This window comes from Lactuca sativa, chromosome 5, assembly GCF_002870075.4.
Source record: "Lactuca sativa cultivar Salinas chromosome 5, Lsat_Salinas_v11, whole genome shotgun sequence".
Lineage (NCBI taxonomy): Eukaryota > Viridiplantae > Streptophyta > Magnoliopsida > Asterales > Asteraceae > Lactuca > Lactuca sativa.
The window spans coordinates 290,162,262-290,170,426 of NC_056627.2; positions in this window are offsets into that span (position 1 = coordinate 290,162,262).

The following is an 8,165-nucleotide window of genomic DNA, read 5'->3' on the forward strand; positions in this document are numbered from 1 at the left end:
TTTATAGTTGACGCTCGTTTTACATGCTTTTTTAGGAATCATCGAGTAAGTGGCACTTAGGGACACATCACTGTTAGGAGCATTCGAATGTGTTGTATTTCAATTTACATTGTAATTTCTTTTAAAATTTGTTCAAACCCATTGTAAATTTGTAATGATTTTTAATATAATGGTTGATGTTGTCTTTTAAATTTTGCTATGAAACTCTTTATACTGCCACGCCTAGCGTTCCATTACTAGCCAATCTCGATGTTCGCACAACTCTTGAATCCAGAAGAATACTTCCCAAAATCTCAGCAAGCTCGATAACCCCAATCAATTTCCATGATACAATACCAAATCCTTATGTTCTTTATGTCGGTGACAAAGACCATAACTATTGCTCTGAACTGGCGAATATTCACTCCAACGTCTTATCCTCAGATGGATCTCTGAATTCTAACCATCTTCTCGCTACCGATCCTTCCCTAGCAACGGTAGTGATTGAACCCAAAGGTTCTTCCATAGACGACTGCCGAGCCTACCAGATCAAATACTAACACGACTAAACTCTAACTTCATTGGGGAACTAACCAGCTAATCCGACCATAGACCTTCCAAACGATACCCCTGAATTGACCCCATCAAGGAACCGGAACAACAACCGACAAACTAAAACCCGCTGAGCAAGATACGACCCACTAATGAATCTTAGCATGCAAAATGGCATATAAAAATTCTTGATGATATAAACCAAGAAATAATAGAGAACTAAACCAAATATAATTCTTACCCATACCCATAAAAATATTCCAAAGAAATATAAATGTTGATATCAATCAAGAAGAAAGCAAAATATTACATACCCGCAATAGCATCTGATGAAACCCTGACCTCCCCTAACTGACACTGTAATGCTCGGCTCCTCGTTGCTGGGGCTCCTAACCTACCCTCACGGTTGTCAATGATCCTCAAAGTAACCAAAGCAAGTGCACTCACTGCTCCGTCCCTCAACATCAGACATACGACCTTCTTGTGGCTCACCTGATTATAGTCAAAACACATCGGATTCGACCCACGGGGGCAATCCCGACTAAAATGACCCATATGATCACAAATGAAACATCCTTGGCCTATCTTCCAACATCCTCCCTCATGAGTCCTCCCACATTGGGTACAATGGCCCCGGACCTGATGGCCTCCCAAACGAGAATCTTGAGTCATGGGCCTTTACTTTTGGACCAACTTGTAACTGATAGGTTTTGAACATTCTAACACTACTAAGGTGCACATGCAACCCTAGAAACCTTGGATCTATGTTTTCTCTATTATACATGCATACTTTCATTTTTCCAAGGTTTCCTCCTAACTAGCATACCATGAAGTATATGTAATACAAAAAAATAGTAGGATAACATACCTTTTCTTGTAGCTTGATTCCTTAATCCTTTGAGAGCCTAGCACCCCAAGTGTGATGCCTCAAATGCTTCACACAACGTCACCAACAAATGGAAGAACTTGAGAGAAGTATATTTTCACACAAAATTCGACTAGCCCTTTTTTCCTACCACTTAGGTGCCTATCTTGATAGCCTTAAGGTCTCTTATATAGTGTGGCAAACTAGGGTTACACATGTAAACCCTAATGACCTTCCATATCCCTCATGCTCCATGGGTTAAAACCTCCATGGAGTATCCATGGGTCACCACATGGGTTTAGCCCAACATAAAGAACTATGGACCATTAGCCCACTTTATAAGAATGAATGATTTACCAAATCAACCCCTTATATTTAATTAGTCTCTTTTGATTACAAAATTAATTCCAAACTAATTTTTGATCAATACTAATTAAATAATATGATTTCATATTAATATATTAGAACTTATAATATATTAATAAATCATAAATATCCTCTTCTCAAAAGTCCATCCTTCAGATTATTCCGGTGCCATGCAACCCAAATGGACCATGCTACTCTCGGGTTAAGTACATACCAATTATAGTTATGGGCTTAGACACTAAATCCAACAGTCTCCCACTTAGGTAAGTCTAATCACTATAACTGCAAGTACGACTTAAAACACTGACTAGCAATCGTAGCTCTTAAAAGCCTCTGTCGAAACGAGACGCTCCACTTTAGATAAGTGATCATATAATCCTCTGTTCAAGATATCACAAATACATGGAACAACGTCATACTTATTGTCCAACAGTTTGTTTCCCAATTTCTGATTTGTTTGACATAGATTAATCGAACACATCAATTTAGTTATGACCGGGCCCAACACATAAGTCAAAACAAAATCATCGAGGGGCCCAAGATATCGCTTTTAATTCTCCAAGGACAAAAGGAATAGATAAACTTCGAATCATATGCTTGTACTAACTATTCATCAAATTGTACACAACAGCACATTTATAACATTGAGTTACCAATGCGTTTTCGTACTATCAATGTACAACCAATTCATAGTCAACAACTCATATATCTAGGTTTGAAGACTTATACGATATTATCATCTCATGATCACTCGAGATAAATTCCATGAAGTGATCTAACTGAGCGCGGGTTGAATCCAATACTCAGACCTTATGAGCACTCATGAATGTTGCAGAAAACTTGCTATGTCTAATACCATTCAGAAAAATCTACAAACCAAATTCATGAAAATCTTGTTTCAAACCTACTTCCAACGTATGATCGACTATGGATAGTTTGAATAATGTAATTATTCTGGAAGTCAAAACATGCAAAATGAAACAATAGTAAATGATTGACACAAGACAATACCATACTAGTAAATAAAAAGCAACTTTAATTTAAACATAAAATGTCAATTACATTTCAACTATTACAAGTTTCGAAAGCTATCTAATCATTAAAACTAATATCATCCTTCAGCCCAATGCGCCTCGCATGTTGTAAATGCTTAACCCTACTCAATCCCTTCGTGAGGGGATCTGTGGGTTCTCATCTGATGATAATCTCTTTGCCACGAGCAGTCCTTCTTCTATTCGATGTCTAATGAAGTGGTATTTTCTGTCCATGCGCCTGGATCTGTCGTGATCCCTTGGTTCCTTGGCTAAGGAAACTGCACTCTCGCTATCATAGAAAATCTCCAAGGTCCTTTATAGCTGGTACAACTCCAAGGTCTCCGAAGAAGTTATTCAACCATATTGCCTCCTTTTCCGCCTTTCTTGCTGCTATGTACTATGATTCTCAAGTTGAATCAGCTACTGTCTCCTGCTTGGAACTTTTCCAAGTTATTGCTCCTCCATTCAGGGTAAATACCCATCCCTACTGAGAGTGGAAATTATCCATGTCGGTCTGAAAGCTAGCATCGCTATACCCCACCACTCTCAAGTCATCACTCCCACCGAGGGTAAGGACCCAATCCTTAGTCCTCCGCAGGTACTTGAGAATGTTCTTTAGTGCAGTCCAATGAGCCTTGCCCAGATTCCCTTGATATCTACTGACCATGCTCAAAGCAAAGGTTACATTAGGGCGAGTACAAGTCATAGCATACATGATCAAGCCGACGGTGGAAGCATATGGTATTCGACTCATCTCAGCTATCTCAACCTTTGTACTCGGACTCTAAGCTTTACTCAGTTTGGCATTGCTCTGCCTCTGTAAGTCACCTTTCATGGAATCCTGCATGCTGAATCTTTTCAACACCTTATCCAAGTAGGTAATTTGACTAAGTCAAATTAGTCTCTTACTCCTATCTCTCGATATCCTTATCCCAAGAATATAGACAGCTTCTCCAAGGTCCTTCATAGCGAAACACTTCCCAAGCCAGGACTTAACCTCCTGCAAGGTTGGGATGTCATTTCCTATGAGTAGTATATCATCCATATATAATATCAGAAAGCGAACTATGCTCCCACTAGCTTTGACATATACACAGGACTCATCCTCGCTTCTCGAAAAGCCAAACTCTTTGACTTTCTCGTCGAAACAAAGATTCCATTTGCGAGATGCTTTTTTCAATCCATGAATGGATTTCTCAAGCTTACACACTCTATTAGGGTGCTTTGCATCGAAAAAACCCTCTGGCTGACTCATGTAAACATCCTCAACCAACTTTCCATTAAGGAAAGCGGTTTTGACATCCATTTTCCATATTTCATAATCATGAAATGCATTTATGGCTAGCATAACCCTAATAGACTTAATCTTCGCTACTGGCAAGAAGGTATCATCATAGTCAACTCCTGGAGTTTGAGTAAAGCCCTTCGCAACCAGTCGTGCCTTATAAGTGTGTACTTTCCCATCCATGTTGGTCTTCTTCTTGAAGATCCATTTGCACCCGACTGTCTTATGACCCGGTACATTGTCAACGAAGTTGCAAACTTGATTGTTATACAGGGACTGAATCTCGCTGTCCATAGCCTTTTTCCATTTGGAAGACTCGGGGCCTGCCATGGCTTCCTTGTAGTTGTTAGGTTCATCCAAATTTATTAGTCTGCTATCAATGATAAATGTATCACCCTCAGATGTTATATGGAAACCATATAACAAAGGTGGAACACTAACTCTACTAGAACGCCTCAGAGGTACGGACTCGTCAATTGGCTAAACAGGAGTCTCCTCCTCAGGTTGATTGCTAGTGTTTGAGGTTCCTTCACCGCTTGAATCTTGAAGTTCTTCAAGGTCAATTTTCCTCCTACTGTCTCCTTGGCCTATGAGGTCTCTCTCGTGAAAGACTCCTTTCCTCGCAATGAAGACAACATTGTCACTCGGTCTATAGAAGAGATAAGCAAAGGATTTCTGTGGGTAGCCGATGAAAATACACCCTTCACTCCAAGGTTCGAGCTTGTCGTGAGTCTCGCGCCTCACGAAATCCTTGCAACCCCAAACCTTGATGTGGTCTAATGTGGGAGCCTTCCCAGTCCACATCTCGTGAGGTGTTTTGACAACCTTCTTGGTAGGGACTAGATTAAGGATGTGGGCGGTAGTCTCTAAGGCATACCCCCAGAATGAGATTGGTAATGAAGCTCGAATCATCATGGAACGAACCATGTCCAACAAGGTCCAAATGTGCCTCTCAGCCACACCATTAAGTTGTGGTGTCCTAGGTGGCATCAACTGTGAAACAATTCCACATTCCTTAAGATAGTCAAGGAACTCGATACTAAGATACTCACCACCTCGATCGGATCGGAGCATCTTTATCTTCCTGCCTAGCTGATTCTCAACTTCCTATTTAAACTCTTTGAATTTCTCAAAGGTTGCTGAATTATGCTTGATTAAGTAGACATATCCATATCTATTGTAATCACCAGTAAAAGTCACATAGAAGTGTTTAGCATCCCTTGTGGCGATTCTGAAGGGCCCACACACATCGGTGTGTATGAGATCCAACAAACCCTCACCCCTCTCACAAGTACCAGTGAAGGGTGATTTAGTCATCTTTCCAAGTAAGGAAAATTCGCATGTGTCATCCGACCTTAAGTCAAATGACTCAAAAACTGCAGCCTTATGGAGTTGGTCTATGCGCTTCTTGATGACATATCCAAGACGATAATGCCACAAGCATGCTTTATCCAATTCATTGGAAGAATCGATATGCAACACATCATTTCCTAAGTTGTCTACAACATTCTCAGTTTCATATATACCATTACAAGGTAATGCCTTAAAATAAAAACATCATTATAATAAGCATTTATTGCACCAATTTCATTATCAAATGAAAATGTGAAACCTTGTTTGTACAAACCATGAAAGGAAATAATATTTCTCGCCATATCAGATGAGTAGCAACAACTATTCAAATATATTTCTAACCCACTACTAAGCAATAAAGAGTAAACTCCAATCTTGGTGACAGGTGAAACCTTCCTATTCCCCATGATTAAGTTTATTTTCCCGTGCTCCAAATCTTTACTTCTTTTTAGGCCCTGCACATCAGAACAAATGTGAGATCCATAACCTATGTCAAGCACCCAAGAGTTAAATGTTATGAGTTTTTAGATAGAATAGTATAAATCCCTGCATGGGTGGGTTTAACCTTCCCATCCTTAACATCCTGCAAGTCTTTGGGGAAGCTTCGCTTCCAGTGACCTTTTTCATGACAGTAGAAACACTCTGCTTCTTTAGGAATGGAAATGGGAGCAACAGAACCAACCTTGGTCCCACTTAAATAGGATCCATCAAAAGACGTTCCCCTGCGGCTCTTTGAGGGAGTCTTCCTCTTCTTCCCTTTCCCTTGTGCTATTGCCAGAATTAGGGTGGTGGTAGGAGTAGTAACATCCGATTTACCTTTGAGACCACTTTCGGCGGTCCTCAAAAGCCCTTGACGTTTGCTAAGTGTGACCTCCTCGTTCGTCATATGATAGGTCATCCGGAACTGATCATAACATGGAGGTAAGGAGTGTAGAATGATATCTATAGCCAACTCCTCAGGGAAGTTCACATTCAACTTTAGCAATCGGTCCATAAACCTTTTCATTTTCTGCAAGTGGCCCGTGATGGGTTCACCATCCTTCATTCTGGTTGTTATCATGGAAGAGATAATTTCATACCTCTCTTGACGAGCACTCTGATGGTATCTTTCCATTAGGTCCTAGAGCATCTCAAAAGGGTAGAAGTCCTCATAGGACTTTTGGAGGTCAGCTGACATAGTGGAAAGCATGATACAAGCTACCTTGGTGGCATCCTTCTCATGTGCCCTAAACTCAACAATCTCCTCAGGAGTAGTAGAAGACTCATCAATTTCCTTTAGCTCCTTGTCTAGGATATATTCCTTGTCCTCATAGCGAGTGACCATCGTGATGTTCCTAATCCAATCATTGAAGTTGGAACCATCGAAGATGACTCCCCCACAAAGGTTCATGAGAGAGAAGGAGCCAACAGGGTTTGAGCCAGAAGCAGTGTTGGTATACATCTGAAAAGAAATAAAGACAAGTTTAGATTAGATAAAGAGTCCTTAATAAAACACCCAAATGAAATATTAAGGCTAGGACCCAACACAATATTTTACAAATTGGAAGAGGGATGTCGTAATTCAACTTGCAAAATATTTGAAGGTAAGTAAATGACGATTTACTAAATTCCACCATGAAAACGAAATATTTATTAAGTTTTAATTGGATTGAAACTCCTAGATCCTTTGAGATTCATTGAACAATTCAATGGCATGTTTAAATCTCGATTATGCCCTTCAGGTTTGTGACTGGGATATCGAGGATCACAAACAAGGTGTGAATAACCATGCAAAATTTGTTTGGTACTCTCGACTTTATCACCAAATCAATGTGCTGGTTAACCACACACGCTCCATTGATCTTATGATAAACATTGAGCCACCCTTTGCCATCCTTACTAGTCCAAGTTAATGTGCTGGTTAACCACATACGCTCCATCAACGACTTGGTAAGGTGCAAAATGCAATTTTCATGGATTAGCATCAATTTCACATTTTCCTAAAGTAACAAAGATTTAGAATTTAATTAAATGTTTAGTTACTTTATTATCATTATACTTGATGAGAATTATAGTCCTCTCCTACCCGTTCGGCTAACGACCCTCCATCAGTCAAGGAAGCGGTGGGTGAGAGTGGACACCCATTAAACTGCCATTTTATAGGCAGTAACCTTATACCCCTTATAGATCGGCTTCGTGAATGATGCCTACTAACGATAAGACTGACTTGATCTTATATATATATATATATATATATATATATATATATATATATATATATATATTATTAAGTTATAATACTATAAAGTATTAGGGTGTTTAAACTTTTAAAATTCTAGGGTTTGGAATTAAAGTTTTCTAAAGTGATTTTAAAAATTCCAAAAGTTGAGGGCAAGTTTTGAAACTATTCAAAACCTTTCATTTCTATAACTTATGAGTTTTAATGACTTTTAAGGAAAAGACTTTGGAATTCAATAACTTGAGGACAAGTTATGGAGTCCATTAACAATTTTCAAGAATCATATAAACTAATACAAAACTTGAAACTTTGACAATTATCTTTTGAATTGGACAAGCATGATCATTACCACATCAAAAACAGGTTTATAAGTCCAAAAATAGTTTAAGATAATGATCCTAGCCCAATTCCAGCTTTAAAACTCGAAAATCTGCATCCAGGAGCACCAACTCGTCGAGTGCATGAACTGACTCGACGAGTTGGTTGGTTTTTAAGGCTGAATCGGCGAGTCTG